A 23,593-nucleotide genomic window follows, 5' to 3' on the forward strand; every position below is an offset into this window, starting at 1 on the left:
GATGTTAAAAATAATACTAATGGAAGAAGAATCAATGCCATGCAATTAATTTCTATATGTAGCCACCTTGACAAATAAATCACTTATCACTGAATTTTATAAAAAAAAGTTGGGTTCAAACATGCCATTAAAACTAAATCTTAATTTTTCCAACTCACTTGTAACTAAATAATGAAAATAAAAAAAAATAAAAATGTTCAAACATGTCACCAAAAAAACACAATGATTAGAATTGAGAGCAGAGCGTTGCAACCTAATGCCAGCCTAGATGCTTTCTTCAGGGAGAGCTCGATTTTTGTTTACACAACACACAGCTTTAATAAATTTTGTAGAATCGGCTTGAACGTTGGAAGAGCTTGCCGTTGGAACCTTGGAGCCTAGCCGTTGGGAGATTGATGCTTGAATGTTGGAGCCTAACGCCGGCTGGACTAGCCGTTGGAGATTCATGCATTTGAAGTCATGGTCTATAAAATCAGGGCAAGAGAGGGTAAGAGGATTTGTGTTAGGGACTGGTAGTGGGACTGAGATTCATACATTTGAAGCCATGGCCTATAAAATCAGGGCAAGACAGGTAGAGATTCATATATTTGAAGCCATGGTCTGTAAAATCAGGGCAAGAGAGGGAGAGAGGATTTGTGGCAGTGGGACTGAGCTTTGCATTTACATTGGAGTCTTGGGTCATTGGACAGAAGGTGCTTACGGAATTATTTGTCTCTTTGAAAGATTTAGAAACTGAGGTGTGTTAAAGTTTGTTAGCTCTATCCTCTCTTTCTCAATTTGCTAAACATTTTCCTTTCATGTAGTAAGGCATAGTTTCCCTGCTTTCTTTAAATGTTGGTCAGTCATAATTTTGTAGGTTTTTCTTTTTCCCATCCCCTGACTCTCATTTGTTTGAATAAAATGTTCCTTGTTTTGATTTACAGTCCCAACGTGCGATGAAACTCTCGGTTCATGGCTAAAAGGGCTTGACAGTGAGCTGGTTGTGATCGATCAGGTATGTCTCATGAGTCCAGACGACTTCTTTTTTAAAATTTAGCTATTTAGCTATTTTGTAGAACCTGTTATTATTCTGTTCTTTATAAATTTAAATAGATTTTTCTTTTGTTAAATGAGCCAGTACTTACTAGTTTTATTTATATTTTTACTACTCTGTTAAATAAGCCTTCTCAAATATGGTCACTCTATTCTATTGAATGCCCTTCTATGATGTAAAATCTTATTATATCATAAATAGGGCTTTAATAACACTTGTCACCAACAGGACAAATCCCATGGAGAGGAGAGGATTAATGTAGCTCTGCTACACACACCCATTAAACAAAATCATCCTGCACCTACTCCACACAAATCGACCTAATCAATCGGCCAAGTGCACAATATTGTCTTCCTAAAACTCCCAAAAGCTATTTCTCTCCCTTCTCCCGAGCTCTCCTTTTCTATTCATCATTAACTCAAGCCCACTTAAAGAGCACTACCAAAAGAACATTGATTGACACTTCAACGTCTAGACAATTTCTTCATCATATTTTCATAGTAAATAAAAAAAATGCTAACACCACACAATTTCTTCATCATATTGACATATTAAATCAAAAGAAGCTAACATCATTTAAGTATGAGATCATCCTTCGTAGGATATGATGAGGAATACGTATCAAAACCAAAAGCCCATATCTGCTACAAATTGTAAAGACAGCTAGGAAGCTAAAAAACAATCAAAAGCCCATATCTGCTACAAATTGTAATTAGTTTTGTGTGGGGGCCTCGCGTTCCAAGGTTTACATAATTAAATTGACCCCACTCGCTGGATGTTTCCTTTGGAGAGATGTCCACTGCACTTAGAAATAGGTGCTACAGTTTGCTTAGATTTTGTAGCCAACTTGCAAACCCATGGCTCTGAAATCTTGTTGGATAATTGGAGAATGAAATCTGATTCACCCTGGAGCTGCTAAGGTGGTTTGCTGGTGTCATGCTATCAATGTGAGAAGCTGATGAACTGAAACTTTGATGCAATCTCCCTAGGTTTTTCTAAGAACACTGTTTAGTTTTTGAAACTCGGGATTGCAACTTTAGCAAGCAGAGATGATAATTTGAGATCTTCCATTGAAGTAGTCTTTTGCCTGTGTTAGTGCTCTATGATATGAACATTCATGAGGCAATAATCATTTTAATATTGCTGTTTCTAATAATGAATCCAGTCCCTGTTTTCCCTAGGCTTCCCTTGGAGGTCCTATTTAAATTGAGCTACCTTGCAAGTTCCCTAGCAATTTTTGATACTGTTTTCCCTTTAACACACCCAAACTAAACTATTACAAATGGACTTGCTTGCCTACTTTATTTGCATTGATTCTTCAAATATAACTGTAGGCTCGGCTTATTATTTCTCAAGATGCCTTTGTAGTGATCAATTTGCTGGTAAATTGTTTTGATAGCTGGCCTGTTTGTAACTTCCATAGATTTATTCTATTAGTTCTAGTATTTTGTTCCTCTTGACCAGAAGGGTTTTTTTAATATCTTCTCCCCGGTTATTTTTGCAAGAGGAAGCGATGGCTTTCTCTTATTGAGTTTTATTATTTCATTTTTTCTTAGACCCAATTTTTTTCTCAGACGATTGGTTTCCCTCATTATTTCCTCCTTTCTCATGATTGGAAGGAACACCCATTTCTTCTCTTTTTGGTTTAATAAAGAGGAGACATGATGCCCTTTGCTGGGGCCTCTCAGTCATATAATATAGATGTACTAGATGAATCTTTGCGGTATTTGAGATAACTGCTGCAGTGTTATCGGCAACATGATTTTATGTTGGTGCATGATGCAAGACAACTCCTCGTCTTACAAATTCAAATTTCAAAATACAAACATGGTCTCGCTGTTACAAATAAACTCAACACAATTTTTACTTTATTCATCAAATGCATCTCAATATGCAAATCGTTCTATATACAATTGGACAACATTGGCCTCTCTCAATAGGCTCTTCTCAATCTGCACAGACAAACACCCTCTGCTCAATATTCTTATTCTCTATGCACTCTTTTCATCTCCTCAGCGCAGGTCTCAACTATTTTTGTTTTAATGACCCCTTATCTCTGCTTTGTTCCTTGCTACGTACTATTCCCCTTTCATGTGCTGCACAGCCCCACACCACTTGGGCCGATGCCACTCCTATTGGCCACACACCTCCACATTGTCTCTCTATTCTGACTTATATTGCATTTCTTCATCTTGGTAATTCAAAGCCGTTTCATATGGTTAGATGGCGTTTTTTTCTTCTTCCTTTGAAACTCTTTATTTCTTCCAATGCCTCTATCCTTACTCAGCTGGCTGTGTAGCTTCTCGACCTTTCAATTTTGCTTATTCGGTCGACTTTACTTTATTCTCCACATTGCCTCTTCACCTTTCCTTGGCTAACAGTAATCTGCAATCAATTTTCAGCCACATGATGTTTGGGCAATGAATCAACTTCCACACCTACCAGCGACAGTTTCTAAGCCCTTTCAACAAGTCCATTTTGGCCGTTCATATCCTGCATTCATTGAAATTCATTTCAATGAGACAATCATTCAATCAGTTCACATGTCACGTCGATGGTTCCATATTTCCCATGGAACCATGAAACTAAATTTCGAATGAAGCATTCTGTCAAATGGATCACATGGCCTGTATTTGCTTCCACATTTTGTGCACATGTCTACCAGGGTAACTGCGATTATCATATCTGACAAGAATCCTCTTAGCCATTATGCTTTGATGGATAGTCGCTTTTTATTAAACTGTTGGCTTTCCAGATCTCATATTTTCAACTTGATGGAATATGCATTGAAAACTTACCCCAAAACATAATTCTATTGCCCTTTTGTTTGGACCTTAACCCAGTATGTGGCGAAAAAACATCTTGACTCGGTTTAATGATTCCTGATAGAGTTGAAGTGATGCCAAGATTTCATTTTTGAACTCATCCCCATTCGCAATATGAGCTACTAACCCCATTATGCCACAAAAGCAGATGATATCAATGGCAAGCTGAAAAACTGAAAAAGAAAGATGCCAAAACCAAACTGAAGAAGATCGCTTATCCATGTTGTGTGCTTCTGCACCAGTGCACCACCATCATTCTATGCCAAACTTTCATATAGCTGTTAGCAGAATTATATGTTCTGAAGACTGACTTTCCCTTGGAAGAATAGTACAGTTTACATGGGGAAACTTTATTTGTAAATTTTCTTGTATAATTGCTGCTGTTATCTGCAAATGTTTTCCAACTTAAATCTAATAGAAAGACATACACTCCAAGAACATGCCTAGTTTTTCTTGTGCATCCTCCAACTTCTCACATGTCGTACCATGCTTTGTTTCCTTAAGATACCTGTCTAGTCATTCACTAAACAAACTTTGTAGAATTTACTCAAGCTTAGATAAAAAGCCCGCAGTTCACAATTCTGAAAGTAAGGAATTTTTATGCCTTCTAGAACCTTTCTTGTCTGATAAAGATCTTGTTGTGATATCTCATCTACAAGTCCTGACCTCAAAATATTCGATAATCCTGTGAGAGTTGCGGCCTAATGGTTCATTGTAAACGATTTGTCCTTTTTTCATCAAAAGTAACTGAATCCATTGTAGGTAGAAATTATTATCGATCACTGAAACTAACGATATAAGATAGTCTCAACTAAGATATTCTCTCACCTCATCAAATACTTCAAAGATGTCAATTCTAGGCTAATAAACAGTACATGCAACAGTTCTTCCAGCATCAACAATACTACAAAGTTCACATGTCAATTGCAGCAGCTCTTGTAGTCCAGAAATGGGTTCATCCATGAAAATTGTAGAGGGAATTGCAACAATCTCTACAACAATTGTCAACCTTTTTCTTTGTTCAGTTGATAATCCAGTGACACAATGCATCCCTGAAGTTGTCCAACTCCACATACTCCATGACCTAATGAAAAGATGCCTTGTAGCCCTACCAATGCATACCTTAAGTTGTCCAACTCCACATACTCCATGACCTCGTGAGCAAATGCCTGCAAATTGGAATCTGCACATTTAGTAACATGGCACCGTACAGTTACACTATCTCAACACTAAAAAGAACCTAGTTGCCTAAGAAAATATGTAGTTGTGAACTTCACAGTTTTAGTTACTGTTGCAACATCTTTTGCAAGACAGAGATATGTCGAATGTATTAATGATTCCCAGACAGAAATGGATCTCAACTCTTCAACATTGGAAGATATCTTGGCCAACGAAATCCTACTGATATCTAATGTTCTAAATATTCAAGTTTAAACAAAGAGGAATGGATCTCACTTGCCAAACCCAAATATAAGAAAGCTAGCTGTGTAACATGGTTACCTAATTCATATTTTGCCATGACTGTAAGCTGTTGTACTCACTTGTAATTTCATATTCTGGGTATGCAACTAAAGGACGAATAGAGCTTAGCCATATGACCAACAAAAAACTCGTTTCCTTTGGAAACCCAATCTAGCAAGATGAAGACAGTTAGGAGCTTTTTAATCTGTTGTAATTGCTGAATAATAATGTTTATCTTTCTTTTAGCATCCCGATTATAATACTATGATGAATCATTGATACACTGAAATCCATGTGGACTCAAAAATAGATTGTGAAATTCCTATGAACTTCAAAATGGATTGAGAATCTAATCTTGATTTTCTTGGATCATTTGCCTTTTCTTGAAGAGAAGTCATCCCCATTTCATCGTGTTGTAGTTGTGGAAAATATTTTTGGAACTATTTAAGTATGGAGCACTTAGCGTGATCTCCATACTACTTCACCTTGACTCGGGGTGTGGAGTATCGAAGAAGAGACTCTATGAAACTAAAGAGCAGAAAACAAGTGTCAATAGAAGCTCTTAATCTATAAAACTAAAGAGCAGAAAACAAGTGTCAATAGAAGCTCTTAATTATTTAAGAGACACTATGACTTTGAATACACTTACATCCTACAAAAGAAACAAAGAATTGTTTTGGGAGTGCACCACAACGTTTTTGAGGTTCAAAACAGCTTTGTTAACAAAATACAAATGCAAGATTATATCAGCACAATAAATAACATATTCAGCAGCAAAAGCCCCAATGCTTTTTATAGGATACACTAATAGCTTTTAATCTTTGTAAATGAGGTCACTCAGAAACATACATATACTTGGAGTTTCCTAAGATGGCCTCAAATAGGTGATTGGTAGCAACTTAAGGCAGCAAGATTCTCTCTCCTCTACTTGTTTATTATACTATCATGACAGAAGCCCAATGAAAAACCTTTCAAGTGACACATGAGAGAGATCAAATAAACAGGATCAGACCTCCCAACTCAGCCGATTTACAGATATATATCTGCACTTTGTGTATATTCCAGAAGAAGCTTTAGGATCAAATTTATCCTTACAATATGTAAACAAGTATCAGGATCAAAGTTATCCTCACAACATGTAAACACGTATCAGGGCAATAGATACATTGCCATACAATTTATCTGACTTAATCCATCTTGGATAGTTATTGAATAGATAAGTTCAATCAATCCTCTAAATGATATTGACAACCGAGTTAAATCTGTAATTTAACAGTGAAAGTTTGGATCAGCTGCCTAAAGGGACAATTTTATAGTTATGTCTTTACAAGTTACTATGTCTTCATCATGATACGGAAAAATCCCTTAACTGTCCACAAATTTTTTGTTGTTGCTAAAATAAGACAAATATGAATCACCTGCCTCTATATAATACTAAGAGGTTAACACAAATCATGAGAGGGCATACTTCCTACTCAGATTATGCTTATAGCTTTGAGCAGTCCTCATCAAACTAAACACTTCTCAAAAATTTATCCTACCTATTCCTCCACTATTCCACACAACCTTGGATGAACTAGACTACAACATTGTATCCCAGTTCGCATGAAGTTTTTAAACTCAAGTAGATTATTGATGTGCAATTTAATCACATCGAGTAGCAAATTCCTAAATTGGAAGAAGATATTTGAATGAAGTTTAATGATATCAGATTTCACAATCCCTAGAGATACTACGAAATTGTTTCTGGATTAGATAGTATTAAAAAAAATTGCATCAATTTTTCAGATCACACTCAGATGATTTGAAATGAGGATCAGCCAGGAGATGCAAATTATGCAGATTATGAATAAGTAGCTATTTACATACCCCCTTCCTACCAATATGATGTCCCAATGTAGTCTGAAAACTGGCCATCTTTTCTGATAACAAGGAAGCTTCTAACCAGCTTCCAAGCATGATCATGCAAATTGGTGTGCTCATGCAAATTTGTGTGCTTATGCAGAGATGGAAATGGACATGTGATCATGCAAATTGGTGTGCTTATGCAGAGATGGAAATGGACATGTGATCATGCAAATTGGTGTGCTCCACGGCCCACTGGCCATTATGTCCCCCATAGTTTTAAGTTTTAACTAATGTGTTCTTTACTGTTTTTCACTTTTCCCTTTTTATATGGTTTGTCATTTGATGACGAAAAGTAAGATGAATATGGCAATGCATGCACTAGATTAGATCTGACAAGCTATATATATGTTTTACTGAATATGCTTCTGGATTTGTAATCTTTTGGTGGGCTCAGGTGTCCTGGCCAAAACAGAACATAAACCTACTCAGAAATCATAAGTTTCTCATGCAAAGTGCTTCATCTTATTGAGTTGGCGATACAAAAAAATTGAGAAGCCAGTAATCTAGATCAGTTCCAAAACCAAAGGATGTCACAATTTAAAAAAAAAAGATTTGCTTAGAATTTTGGTCAGCATAGCTCTGTAAGTTTTTTTTTACATCCCCTGTTTCTCATTTGTTTGAATAAAATGTTTGAATATACACGTTGGCATGCGGTATGAGTTCAACGAGTATTATGCAGAGGAATACAAATTGCACCTCAATGTTCTTCAATGCTCTGCACCTCCCATTTTGATTGGCACATTATAACATACAGTCAATGAAAATACAATTTGCAGAACCCAGGTTCTACACATGCATATGTTTGACTAGTATACCCATATCATGACTGGATAATATCAATTAGGCATTTGCAAAGTATCCAGATTATAACTGAATGGAATTTTAAATGGAATTTTTTTTTTCTTCTTCTTCAACTGAATGGAATTTTGTTGGAAAAATACAGACATTAGCGAAGGCCAATTTTCATCTCTTAATTTACATGTTGTGCATGAGTGACAATTTAAAAGGAGGTTTGGACAAGTGAGAACTTGAACATAGAAAATTCATTGGAGGATTTGTGCACAATGATGAAAGTTGAAAAGGGATCAATGTATAATATTGTTTAATAATGGAGTGGAAGAATAAAACATGTAAATTGATTATTACCATTATTTATTGTAAACATTCCTCAACAATTATAATCAATAAAGATATACCATTTTTTTTTTGAGGAGGGGTAGAAATATCCCTCCAAAAGCTCTCAAAGATGGCCATGGACATCTTTGAGAGTCTTTCTTGCTTCTCTACTAGTATTATTTTGTTTCATTTTGTTTTTTATTTTTTTAAATTGGTCCAAAATATGATTGCTGTAATTTTTTTAAATGGTAATAAGTTTTATGTTAACTAAACACAATCTTAAAAGTTAATAAAAATAATCTGTTTATTTTCAATTAAAATGATTACTTTACATAAATGTCCATCAAAATTCAACATTATTTGTATTTCATCATGTATTATTTTAAATATTATATATATTTATTTTTTAAATATTAACCAAAATTATTATTAGAATACATTCTAAAAGAATTAAATTAATTAATTTATTATCAATTAAATAATTATATATATATTTTTATAATTGACAAATACTCTTTATATATGATTATATTTGAAACTACACCATAAAGTAATCATATTTTTTGTTTTTAAATATAGTATAAAAATACACTTCTAATATACCACATGTTTAGTTATATTTGAAACTACACAATAAAATAATCATTTAAAAAAAAAAAAATGGTATAAAAATACACTTTCTTTAATATAGCACATGTTTAGTTAAAGTTTATAAGGAAATAAGCAATCATAGTATTAATTTGATTTTATGTGAATATTAGGTTTTGAAGTGAGCAAATATGTCTTGAAGTGAGTCTACACTAGTATGTATATTTTATTGATATATATATTAAAGGTTAGGAATAGAAATATATATTCTTTCGATTATAGTAATGTAATCTTTAATTGTAATATGTTTATCATAAATATAGAGTGTGTTTGTTTATTATAATTATATTTTTTAATTTGATTTTTTGAATTGACTAGTTTGTATGTGTAATATGTGGTTAAAATTGCATGGCTTTTCTAATGGTTTTGTGCATTTTAGGGTTGAATAAAGGTTGTCTTTCTTAAGGTTGCATGGCATACATGTATGGTGTTGCATCAAATGTGAATCGGTGTTGGTAGTACACATGTAAGTTAGACATATGCATGTAATTGATTAATATAAAATGTAAAATGGTATAGTATATATTACGTGGTTAAATGTTATGTCATGTAAATAGGGTTGTTATTCATTAAAGTTGTATGTTGTGCTTATGTGAATTAAATTTGACATTTATGCAATTGATGTCTATAGTATACATTTGCGAATTAAATTTGTATCATGCATATTGTGTGCTCATGTACATTAGGATTGAATGGTATTTATATCATTGAGTTATATGTGACTGATTTGTATGTCATGTATAATAGTACATGAATATGATTCATGTTATTGTTCTGTTATGTGTCCAATGTGTATTCTCTCTATGTTGTGCTCATAAACTTACTTTTTATTAAAGTTGTATGGTGATCTAATGTGAATTAGGCTTTGTATACATATTTTTATTATGTAATATTTATGTTTTTGATTAAGGAAAAACAAGTTTTTAAGGACCAAAAACCCTTTACAAGACAGGTTTTAGAAGGACCCGCAACCCGAACCAAAAGATAAACTTGAAAGACCACTCAAAGAAACAGAACACAAAAGAGATTTGGCCCAACCAGTCAAAAGAAGGGGAACAACGTTAACCCCCACCAAAAACCTATAGGCTGCAAAAAACCAGTAGCCCTAACCCAACCATGAAGGATCAAGAATTTGACCTACCCTTATGGGATCGAAGGGTCGTATCAAAAGAGGACTGGGACAAATTAGATTTTTTACTTTTAACAGTAATCCATCCCTCCTCAACCCTAGCAACAACCTTTTGCCAAGAGGATGTGTCCAGAATAGAGGACCTCCCCTCATCAGGAGGAACAGAGCCAACATCCAGAGAGGCGGAGACAGCCACAATCTGAGATGCGGGAGGGTCATCCATCGAAGAGAAAGATCCATCATTTTTCAAATGATCACTCGGGATGCCACCACAGGCATCCACACATTCCTGAGGCAAGGCAACACCAGAAACAAGAGGCGTACCCTCATCAGGAGGAACAGAGCCAACATCCAGAGAGGCGGAGACAGCCACAATCTGAGATGCGGGAGGGTCATCCATCGAAGAGAAAGATCCATCATTTTTCAAATGATCACTCGGGATGCCACCACAGGCATCCACACATTCCTGAGGCAAGGCAACACCAGAAACAAGAGGCGTACCCTCAGTCTAAGAAACTTGTGCCACCACCTGGGAGAAGTTTTTCTTTTTAACAAAATAGTGTTCAGAGGATGCACCCTTCCACCAAGAAGCAGATCTCTTTTTCTTTTTATCTGTTTCACACCCTGTAGCAACATGTCCAGTCTGGAAGCACTTTCGACATCTAAAGGGGATACCTTCAAAGTCGAGTGGTTGGACCCAAGATCCCAAGGAAGATTCAATCTCTAACTCAGCTGGAAGCCCTTTAGAGACATCAATGTTAACCAGAATACGAGCATAAGTAGAATGATACATTTGGGAAGATTCCTTATCAATCATTAGGAATTCGCCTAAAGCCTCCCCCACTTCCTCTAGCAGAGAGTCCGTCCATAGATGAAGGGGAAGGTTAGGGACCCTAACCCAAATAGGAATCTTATTAAATGAATCAGTAGATGGGTTAAAGCCTGAGAACCAGGGTTTAACCATCAAAACATATTTGTCCTCCCAACTAAAAGGATTAATCCCTAAGATTTTCGATCTGTCCTCTGCATATTCATATGTAATATTTATGTTATGATTACGTCATATATGTAAATTGAATTTGTAACGTGTATTTTCTCTTTGGTGTGTACATAAACTTATTTTTTATTAAAGTTGTATGGTGACCTAATGTGAATTAGGCTTTGACATGTAAGTAATTGACTTGTATACATATTCTTCTTTATATAAAATTTATGCTATGATTGCATCACGTGTAAGTTGATTTTGTATGGTGTATGGTGTGTGCTTGTGTGCATTAGAATTGGATAGTATTTGTATCATTGGGTTATATGTGATTGATTTGTATTTCATACATGCCATACAAATCCGAGTTACACGTGATGTAATCATAACATAAAATTAATTTAAACAAGAACATGTATACAAGTCAATTGCATATATGCCAATTCATATTAAGGTCGTATTGTGTGGAATGTGTATGTGCATATATTTTTTATGTTTGTGTTGCACCAAGTGTGTATATAGGATACTTTTTATTAAATTTGTGTGGTGACCTAATATGAATTAGGCTTTGGCATTTATGCAATTGAATTTTAGATATTTTTTTGTTTAGACATATTAAGGATGTCTTGTGTGGAATGTGTATGTGCATATATTTTTTACGTTTGTGTTGCAAAAAATGTGTATATAGAATACTTTTTATTAAATTTGTGTGGTGACCTAATACGAATTAGGCTTTGGCATTTATGCAATTGAATTTTAGACATTTTCTTGTTTATACAAAATTTATGTTATGATAACATCACATGAAAATTGAATTTATATGGTGTATGTTGTATGCTTTAGGATTGAATGGTATTTATATTATTGAGTTGGATTTACATTATTGTGATTGATTTGTATTTCATACATACCATACAATTTCAATTTACACGAGATATAATCTTAAAATAAATTTATATAAACTAAAATGTATATACAAGTCAATTGCATAAATGTCAATCCATGTTAAGGTTGTATCGTGTGACCCATGTGTATATAACACTACTTTTTGGTAAAATTATATAGTGAACTAATATGAATTAGTCTTTGACATTTATACAATTGACTAGTATACATATTATTGTTTATATAAAATTTATGTTATGATTACATCACATGTGTATACTAAATGAGTATGGTATATATTGAATACAAATCATATGTTGTTGTTGCATAAAGCTACCCTTTATTAAAATTGTATGACCTTATGGTGGATAGGCTTTGAAATTTATGCAATTTGATTTGGATACATATTCTTGCTTATATACAATTTGTGTTGATTACATCACTTGTAAATTGAATTTGTATGATGTATTTGGAATAGAAATCAATCACATATAACTCGATGATATAAATACCATTCAAACCTAATGCACACAAACATATGGCCTCCATACAAATTCACCTAACATGTGATGTAATCATAATATAAATTTTATATAAACAAGAATTTATACAAGTTAGTTGCATAAATTGTAAATCCTAATTTACATAGGTCACCATGCAACTTTAATAAAATGTAGCTTTTATATGCAATGATGTGACACTCACATAAAAATATAATGCACATGTAAATATTAGTCACACAATATAACCTTAAAATGAATTGACATTTATGCATTTGGTTTGTATGCATATTCTTGTTTATATAAAATTTATATTATGATTATATCACGTGTAATTTGAATTTGTATGGTTTATATGAAATACAAATGAATCACATCCAAAACTCAATGATATAAATACCTTTCGATCCTAATGCACATGACATATACCATTCAAATTCAATTTACATGTGATAAAATTGTACCATAAATTTTATATAAACAAGGTATGCAAAATTTATGGTATGATTATATCACATGTAAATTGAATTTCTATAGTGTATATGAAATACAAAACAATCACATATAACTCAATGATATAAATACCTTTCAATCTTAATGCACACAACATACACCATACAAATTCAATTTACATGTGATTTAATCATACCATAAATTTTATATAAACAAGAATATGTAAACAAGTCATTTGCATAAAAGTCAGAGCCTAATACATATTGGGTCACTATCGAACTTCAATAAAAAGTAGCTTTATGTGCACATTGGATGCAACACCAACATAAAAAAATATTAAGCACATGCATATTGACCACCCAATACGATCTTAATAAGAATTGACATGTATGTAATGTTATGATTACATGTGCAAATAGAAGTTGTGTGGTGTATGTCACGTGCTTGTGCATTATGATTGAATGGTATTTATATCATTACGTTGTTTTTTGTTGATTTGTATGTTTAATCTAATATACACCATACAAATTCAATTTGCACATGCAATGTAATCAATACTTTTTTTTAATAGACAAGAATATGTATACAAGTCAATTATATAAATGTCAAAGCTTAATTCATGGTTAGGGTATAGGATTAGTGTTAGTATTTACGTCATGGTTAGGGTTTATGGTTGAGGGTTATGGTTATGTAGGGTTTAGGGATAGGGTTTAGAGTTTTAGGGTTTAGGGTTAGGGTTTACATATATAATTTAGGGTTAGGGTTATGATTTAGGGTTTAGGGTTCATATTTTAGGGTTTAGGGTTAGGGTTTACATATAGGGTATAGGGTATAGGGTTAGGGTTTAGAGTTTTAGAGTTGAGGGTTAGGGTTTGGGGTTTTAGGGTCAGGGTTAGAGTATAGAGTTTTAGGGTTTAGGGTTGAGGGTTATGGTTTACATATAAGGTTTAGGGTTTAGAGTAGAGATAGGGTTTACATCATCATTAGGGTTAGGGTTTAGAGTTTTAGGGTTTAGGAATTTAGGGTTTATGGTTTAGAGTTCTTAGATTAGGTTTTAGGGTTTATAGTTCAGAGTTAGGGTTTTAAGTTTAGGGTTTAGGGTTTAGAGTTTTAAGATTAGGGTTTAGGGTTTATAGTTCAGGGTTAAGGTTTCAAGTTTAGGGTAGCGTTTAGGGTTTAAATATTTAGGGTTTAGGGTTAGGGTTTACGCTTTTTAGGATTTAGGGTTAGGGTTTACGCATTTTAGCATTTAGGGTTAGGGTTAGGGTTTAGAGTTTAGTGTAAAGAATGATGTAAACCCTAATCATAATTGTAAACCCTAACCCCAATCATAAACCCTAAACCCTTCCCTAACCTTATATGTAAACCCTATTCTCAACCCCAACCCTAAATGCTAAAAAGCCTAAACCAACCCTAAAATTCTAAATCCTAAACATCCTACCCTAAATTCAAAACCTTAACCCTAAATGCTACATAAACTATAACCTTGAATTATAAACCCTAAACTGTAACCCTCACCCTAAAACTCTAAACACTATCCCTAAACCCTAAACTGTAACAATCTAAATACTAACCCTAACCCTAAACCCTAAAACCCTATACCCTAACCCTAAACCCTAAAGATGTAAACTCTAACCCTAAACCCTAACCCTCAACCCTAAAACTTTAAACCCTAACCCTCACCCTAAACCTTAAAAATATAAACTCTAACCCTAACTCTAACCCTAAAACTCCCCCCAACCCTAACCATATATATAAACCCTAACCTTATATATAAATCCTAATCCCAAAATTTAGGGCTAAGGTTAGGGTTAGAGTTTATATTTTTAAAGCTAGGGTTATAATTTTAGGGCTAAGGTTAGGGTTTAGGGTTTACATCATGGTTATGGTATGGTTAGGGTTTAGAGTTTTAGGATGAGGTTTAGGGTTTAGGGTTGGGTTAATGTTTACACTTTTTAGCATTTAGGGTTAGGGTTGGGGTTTAGGGTTATAATTTTAGGGCTAATGTTAGGGTTTAGAGTTTTAAGATTAGGGTTTGGGGTTCAAGGTTAGGGTTTAGAGTTTTAGGATGAGGCTTAGGGTTTAGGGTTGGGTTAATGTTTACGCTTTTTAGCATTTAGGGTTAGGGTTGGGGTTTAGGGTTTAGGGTTGAGGATAGGATTTACAAATAGGGTTAGGGTTTAGTGTAAACCATGATGTAAACCCTAATCATAATCATAAACCCTCCCCAATCATAAACCCTAAACCCTAACCCTACCCTAACCTTATATGTAAACTCTAACCCTAACTCTAAACCCTAAAAGTCCCCCCAACCCTAACCATATATATAAACCCTAATCCTAAACTCTAAACCCTAACCCTCACCTTAAATTCTAAAAAACTCAACCCTACCCTAACCATATACCCTAAACCCTAAAACCTAAGCTTAAACACTAAAAATTTGAACCCTTACCCTAAAAATCTAAATCCTAACCCTAACCCTAAACATCAATGTAAACTCTAACCTTGATCGTAAACCTTAAACCCTAACTCAGATTAGGGTTGAGTTTTAGGGTTAAGCTTAGGGTTTAGGGTTAGGGTTTAGTGTTTACGATTAGGGGTTTAGTGTTTATGGTTAGGGTTTATAATTTTAGGGCCAAGGTTAGGGTTTAGGGTTGTGGACAAAATTGTAAACCCTAACTACCACCTTCAACCTTAACCCCAACCAAGATGTAAACCATAATCATAACCCTCAACCCTAAACCCTAACCCTAACCATGACATAACCCTCAACCCTATAACACTCTCCTTAACCCTAACCCTAAATCATAAACCCTAAAATTTTGAATTGTAACCCTAAACCCAAACCCTAACCCGAACTAAACCCTAAGCCCTAAAACTCTAAACCTTAACCCTAAACAAAATCCTAATCGTAACCCTAAATCCTATACTTTATGTAAACCATAACCTAAATCCTAAACCCATATGTTATACCATATATGTAAACCCTAATCCTCACCTTAAAACTCTAAATCCTAAACCCTAAAACTCTAAACTCTAACCCTAAAATTCTAGACCTTGAACATAAATGCAAACACTAACCCTAAACCCTAAATCCTAACTGTAAACACTAAACCCTAAAACTCTAAACCCTAAACACTAACCCTAACCCTAACCATGTTGTAAACCATAACCATAACCCTTGACCCTAAACCCTAACCATGATGTAGATACTAAACTCTAAACTCTAAACCCTAACCCTAACCATAACCCTACTCTACCCTAAACCCTAAAGCATATATGTAAACGCTAACTAAACCCTATATATGTAAACCCTAACCGACACCCTAAGCCCTTAGCCTAAACCCTATACCCTATTTCATGGTGTTGTAGTTGTGGAAAATATTTTTGGAACTATTTAAGTATGGAGCACTTAGCGTGATCTCCATACTACTTCACCTTGACTCGAAGTGTGGAGTATTGAAGAAGAGACTCTATGAAACTAAAGAGCAGAAAACAAGTGTCAATAGAAGCTCTTAATTTTTTAAGAGACACTATGACTTTGAATACACTTACATCCGACAAAAGAAACAAAGAATTGTTTTGGGAGTGCACCACAACGTTTTTGAGGTTCAAAACAACTTTGTTAACAAAATACATCGGCACAATAAATAACATATTTAGCAGCAAAAGCCCTAATGCTTTTTATAGGATACACTAATAGCTTTTAATCTTTGTAAATGAGGTCACTCAGAAACATACATATACTTGGAGTTTCCCAAGATAGCCTCAAATAGGTGATTGGTAGCAAACATTCTATTTTCTATTACAAACTAATGGCATTTCCTTCTTCAAGCAACTTAAGGTAGCAAGATTCTCTCTCCTCTACTTGTTTATTATACTATCATGACAGAAGCCCAATGAAAAACCTTTCAAGTGACACATGAGAGAGATCAAATAAACAAAATCAGGCCTCCTAACTCAGCCGATTTACAGATATATATCTGCACTTTGTGTATATTCCAGAAGAAGCTTTAGGATCAAATTTATCCTTACAATATGTAAACAAGTATCAGGATCAAAGTTATCCTTACAACATGTAAACATGTATCAAGGCAATAGATACATTGCCATACAATTTATCTGACTTAATCCATCTTGGATAGTTATTGAATAGATAAGTTCAATCAATCCTCTAAATGATACTGACAATCGAGTTAAATCTGTAATTTAACAGTGAAAGTTTGGATCGGCTGCCTAAAGGGATAGTTTTATAGTTATGTCTTTACAAGTTACTATGTCTTCATCGTGATACGGAAAAATCCCTTACCTGTCCACAAATTTTTTTTGTTGCTAAAATAAGACAAATAGGAATCACCTGCCTCTATATAATACTAAGAGGTTAACACAAATCATAAGAGGGCATACTTCCTACTCAAATTATGCTTATAGCTTTGAGTAGTCCTCATCAAACTAAACACTTCTCAAAAATCTATCCTACCTATTCCTCCACTATTCCACACAACCTTGGATGAACTAGACTACAACATTGTATCCCAGTTCGCATGAAGTTTTTAAACTCAAGTAGATTATTGATGTGCAATTTAATCACATCGAGTAGCAAATTCCTAAATTGGAAGAAGATATTTGAATGAAGTTTAATGATATCAAATTTTCACAATCCCTAGAGATACTACGAAATTGTTTCTGGATTAGATAGTATTAAAAAAAATTGCATCAATTTTTCATATCACACTTAGATGATTTGAAACGAGGATCATAGTATGTAGTTTAGGATCAGCTGGGAGATGCAAATTATGCAGATTATGAATAAGTATCTATTTACATACCCCCTTCCTACCAATATGATGTCCCAATGTAGTCTGAAAACTGGCCGTCTTTTCTGATAACAAGGAAGCTTCTAACTAGCTTCCAAGCATGACCATGCAAATTGGTGTGCTTATGTAGAGATGGAAATGGACATGTGATCATGTAAATTGGTGTGCTCCACGGCCCACTGGCCATTATGTCCCCCATGGTTTTAAGTTTTAACTAATGTCCTCTTTACTGTTTTTCACTTTTCCTTTTTTATATGGTTTGTCATACAACTTGCCATCTGAACCAATCATCTATCGAGTCATGTTCATGCCAAGAATATCCTAGTCATCAAATTTCTTCTAATCATCAACATCATCTCTCTTTCATCAATCATCCTCAAGGACTTAACACATGAATTGATCACAAAACAATCATCTTCAATCATCAAATCAATTCTCAAATCCAAATGAAATCATCCTTTAATTCATTTTGGTCTCACATTAAGGTTTTATGCCTTGTGAAGTTTTATTTAGACCTCATCCTTAATCAATCAATCATTTGGCTTTGTGGTTGAAGAAGAATCCTCTCCAAATACCTTTTCCCTATCCTTTGAGCAACTAATCTACCTCACCGCCCTACTGCCCCAATGGCATGGTAGCCTGCTAGAGGCCCTACTATTCTAAAGGGGCACTCGATTCTATACGTAACATGCCCCCTACCTGAGGTTGCCCCCCCCTCAGATTCCCTCGATCAAGACTCTTATCTCACGTCTTTATTTTTCTTAGGGTCATTAGTCAACCCTTAGTAGAAGAAAGACTTTGATCATCATCCCAAGGTCTAAATTTTTCCCAGCTTGGTCATTACCTTGCTTGTGGTTTCATCAACATCTCCCACCTAAAATCCTCATCCAAGGACTAAGGTGCATTCTTAATCAAATCAAGTCCCAATCCAAGGACCAATCCAATCAAATTCGACCCATCATCATTCGAAGCCAAGTTGTAATCCTCATATTCATCCAATTCCCATCTAATCCTTCATTCTAAACATGGATACCCAAAATTTCAAACCTTGGTATGAATAGATGCTCATGGAAGTTCATGAACCACCTCAACCTACCTACCAAGTCAATCCCATAATCTCTCATCCACCTGTCATACCTTCATCCATTCCACCTCAACACATTGCACATAATCCCAATCCGTATTATAACTCTTATCCTTCCTCTACCTTTGACAAGGGAAATCCATCTTATTCCCCATTCATATCTCCAAGTTAGCTAAGTTTATGCTGTCAATTTAAGTTTGAGAAATCATCCATAACACCCAAACTCTACTGAATTTTCCACTCATCCATTACTTAGTCAAAATACCTCATCCATTCCACCTAATCATCTTGTGCACAATCTTGGAGAGCCATCCACATTCAACAAAGGAGCCAATTCAATCAAGTCAAGGAAGGGCGCATCTTTGGCTTCATCAAAGGCTCAATCCGAAGGAGAAGATATAAAATTGCAAGGTATAAACACTTTGTTTGTGTTTTCATATGGTTTGTTGATGTTTTTCATGTTTTTAATATGCTTGAATGCTTTGTTTGCATACTAACCACCTAAATCCACATTGTTGTTTTTTCCCCTCTTTATTCTGGCATGCTCGGTGGGACAGACCCACGTCCCTAAAATTTAACGTTTTTTCCAGTTTTTGAGAGCTTTTTTGTTGCAAGTATCGGAATAGCATGAGTGTCTGCAAATCAGCATGAGCGCCACGAGTTCAGCGCGAGTGACATGGGTTTTAGCATGTGCGCAAGTGCTTTAGCGCGAGCGTTCAGGATTTAAATTTTTAACTCGCCTTTTTTACAGGATCCCAAAACAACGCAACCATCACTGAAACAACGCATCCGACAACTGCAGTTTCACATTTCTTTTCAGTTTAATATTTTAGTTTATTTCCTGTTTTTATTATCTGATTAATAGCAGAAAATATTAAAAAAGGAAAAAATTCAGAAAAAAGAGCAAAAAGTTTGTTAGTTAGCATAATTTTTACAATCTTTTATTCCAAATTTCCAGTTCAGCACAAGTGCCCAGCGAATAGTGCGGGCGCTTTAGTGATTTCGAGCTCATTTTCAAATTTTCAAATTTTTGGCTTTCTGTCTGTTATTTTTTGTTGCTAACTTATTTCAGCAAGTATGCTTGCATTTTAGCGCGTCCGACTTTACATTAGCATGACCACAAGTATATTCTGTTATTTTTTATTTCAGCGCCTGAGCAAGCGCTACAGTGCCAGTGTCTGCAGAACAACACAAACTCTATTTCTGCAGACCTTTGTCTACTGATCAAAATTTTTAGGTTTTTGCAGGTTTTTCGATTAGTCCAAGACATCATCCTAGACTACTAACAATTGTTTTGCAGCTCGCTTGCCAAAGAATGCATTGATTAAAAAACTACTAATCATTTTGTTTTGTAGGTTGCCAAGGAGATACAAACAAATCTTGTGTCTTTCTTTTTTTAGGCACCTATATTTAATTAGGAAGCTAAAAGAACTAAAGTGCTTGATTTTGTTTGGGGAAAAGTGTGAAAGTAGGAGAGTATGCTCTTGTCTATCTAGATAATCAAAAATCTTGACCTTTGGCACTTTTTCTAGTTTGTTGTGTTCTTTCCTTTAGAGGGCCTGCCCTCCCAATTTTCTTAGGCACTAGTGAGAGGGGAACGAATTCAATGAGTACAGCCGGACCTGGGCATTCCGACTCACTATAATAAATAGGCCTCTTGAGATGAAAGTTTTGGAGGATGGAGCTATTTGGGAGTTCACTCTCATATTGGGCATTTTGTAGGGCCTTTAGGTCTCAATCACGCTTGCATGACTACATCTTTCTTGGTACTTTGTAGGGCTATAGGCCTCAATCGCGCTTGCGTGACTACAAGGAGTAGTCGTCGAACGAAAATCCATATTAAAAACTCTAGGATTAGAGGCCATCTAATTCACCTCCCAAAGGTGGATAATCTTTGTGCAAGGGAGATAGTAACTCCCCCAAGACACTTGTCATATCGTGGCCCCATTAGCATTTGGAGTTGGCTAATACGGTGTTGGGAATCTATTGCATCAGACCCAATGACCGTATTCTGATTAGCTATTGGGTGTGTACTTGAGTCAGCAAACAAAGGTTTTCCTTCTCAGTCAATTCCTTAGGGTAGCTTGATATGCTTGATGCGCTTATTTGAATTAATGTCCAATCTCTTTTCTTTGTCTTCTTGCCAAGAGTAGAATTAGTCAACATCCTAGTCATTGTTACCAAATTCAAATCTAGTCCACGTCATATTCAAGGTCATGTCCTAGTCACACAAAAAATTTCAACCAACATCAATCAAGTCCAAGTCTTCCAAACAAATCCCAAACTATGTTGGAGCTCCGTCCATCTCATGTTTCGTAAGCCCAAGTCGTGTAAGCATCCCAAGAAGTCAATCCACCGACCTATCAAGAAGAAGAAGCTCACACAAGCACAACTTATTAGACGTCGAAAGTTTTGGTACACAAATCGCAAACTCTTGCTTAAACACAAGAGCTTTTTGCACCATTACCACGATTACATCTATGGTCATAGCAATGAGTTTGATGCTAGTGATGAATTAAGAGTCTGTGCCCTCCATCAAGGTTCAGGTTTGTCTTTTAACACCAACTATCATCAGAATCAGGGTGGTCGCATCCCTTCATACAACTTGCCATCTTAACCAATCATCTATCGAGTTATGTTCACGCCAAGAATAGCCTAGTCATCAAATTTCTTCTAATCATCACCATCATCTCTCTTTGATCAATCATACTAAAGTACTTAACACATCAATTGATCACAAATAAATCATCTTCAATCATCAAATCAATTCTCAAATCAAAGTCAAATCATCCTTTAATCTAATTTAGTCTCACGTTAAGGTTTTATGCCTTGTGAAGTTTTATTTAGACCTCATCCTTAATCAATCAATCATTTGGCTTTGTGCTTGAAGAACAATCCTCTCCAAGTACCTTTGCCCTATCCTTTGAGTCAATCAAGACTCTTATCTCACGTCTTTATTTTGCTTAGTGTCATTAGTCAACCCTTAGTAGAAGAAGGACTTTGATCATCATCCCAAGGTCTCAATTTTACCCAACTTGGTCATTACCTTTCTTGTGGTTTCATCAACATCTCCCACCTAAAATCCTCATCCAAGGACTAAGGTTCAATCTTAATCAAATCAAGTCCTAATCCAAGGACCAATCCAATCAAATGAAGTCCAATCCAATCAAAATCCAATCAAATTCGACCCATCATCATTCAAAGCCAAGTCCTAATCCTCATATTCATCCAATTCCCATCTAATTCTTCATTCTAAGCATGGATACCTAGAATTTCAAAGCTTAGTATGAGCAAATGCTCATGGAAGTTCACGAACCACCTCAACCTGCCTACCAAGTCGATCCCATAATCTCTCATCCACCTATCATACCTTCATCCATCACACCTCAGCACATTGCACATAATCCCAATCCGTATCATATCTCTTATCCTTCCTCTACCTTTGACAAGGGAAATCCATCTTATTCCCCATTCATATCTCCAAGTTAGCTAAGTTTATGCTATCAAATTGAGTTTAAAAAATCATCCATAGCACCCAAACTCTACTCAATTTTTCACTCATCCATTCCACCTAATCATCTTGTGCACAATCTTGGAGAGCCATCCACATTCAACAAAGGAGCCAATCCAATCAAGTCAAGGAAGGGCACATCTTTGGCTTCATCAAAGGCTCAATCCGAAGGAGAAGGTATAAACTTGCAAGACATAAACACTTTGTTTGTGTTTTCATATGGTTTGTTGATGTTTTGATGTTTTTAATTTGTTTGAATGCTTTTTTTGCATACTAACCACCTAAATCCACCTTGTTGGTTTTTCCCCTCTTCATTCAATTCATATTTAATCTTTTTTAATTAATATAATATTAAAATTCAATGTAATTGTTTTTTCATTTTTTATGTGAAAAATATTATCTCCAAACATTACGTTATGGATTTTGGTTTTTTTCTTTCCCTTTCAAAGATTTTAGTTTCATGTCTTATATTTCCTTGCTCATAATATACATCAATCTAAGCTTGAAATGATACATGATTTGATGAAAATATGTTTTAATATTTTCTTGTGCACCTAATCATGAACCTAGGACATTCTTTGGATGCTAATTTAGAATATGGTTGGTTCCAAAAAGTATGACACGCTTTGAAAAAGAAGAAATTAACAAGTCAATGCATCTTTCGGGTGTTGACCCTTAACATAGTCAAAGACTATCAACAACACATTAACAAGCATGACCTTTAAAACAATAGTCCACGGGTAGTGAGAGAAACAATGGGAGCAAGTCCCTGAACAACAAGGTCTGACAGGCGGACTAAGGCCTGTAAAACCATAAACAGCCTAGACCCAACTCAAGGAGAGGTTTGGGGGAGGGGGGAGGACTTATTTTCTCCTTGCGACAAACCACAATCCAAGTGATACTATCATTAGGACCGGCAAGAGAGAGATCGAGCAGAGAGGACCTTGAAGGGTTGCAACTAGTAGCGGAAGTAGAGTGTTGCTATAGGACCGCAACAGGATGGTGCAGAGGAATAGCATTAGGAGCAGAATCAGTAGGAGTAGAACAAGGTTGTGAATCTTCAAGGGCAAAATTTGGAGCTACAACAGTGCCAACAACAACATCAACAGTAAGAGGTATGTCATCCCGGGAGGAGCACTCATCATCATGAAAGGAGTCAACCGAATCGGAATCAGAAGCGTAGATTAAATATCATTAACTGAAAGCATAGATTAAATATCATCATGAGAGGAAGAGCATAT

At 35.2% G+C, this 23,593-nt stretch overlaps 1 long non-coding RNA gene across 2 annotated transcripts; it reads left to right on the forward strand.

The window, feature by feature from the left end:
- The first annotated feature begins 224 nt into the window (after window positions 1-224).
- LOC131035140 (uncharacterized) lies at window positions 225-8,434 on the forward strand. Of its 2 annotated transcripts, XR_009103915.2 has the most exons (4): window positions 225-737; window positions 924-994; window positions 7,622-7,808; window positions 8,171-8,434. It is a non-coding gene; the product is annotated as an uncharacterized LOC131035140 (long non-coding RNA). The 2 variants fall into 2 exon arrangements; XR_009103914.2 differs by lacking the exon at window positions 8,171-8,434 and having other exon boundaries at window positions 7,622-8,161.
- The last annotated feature ends 15,159 nt before the right edge of the window (window positions 8,435-23,593 follow it).

This window comes from Cryptomeria japonica, chromosome 6 (assembly GCF_030272615.1).
Source record: "Cryptomeria japonica chromosome 6, Sugi_1.0, whole genome shotgun sequence".
In the NCBI taxonomy this organism is placed as follows: domain Eukaryota; kingdom Viridiplantae; phylum Streptophyta; class Pinopsida; order Cupressales; family Cupressaceae; genus Cryptomeria; species Cryptomeria japonica.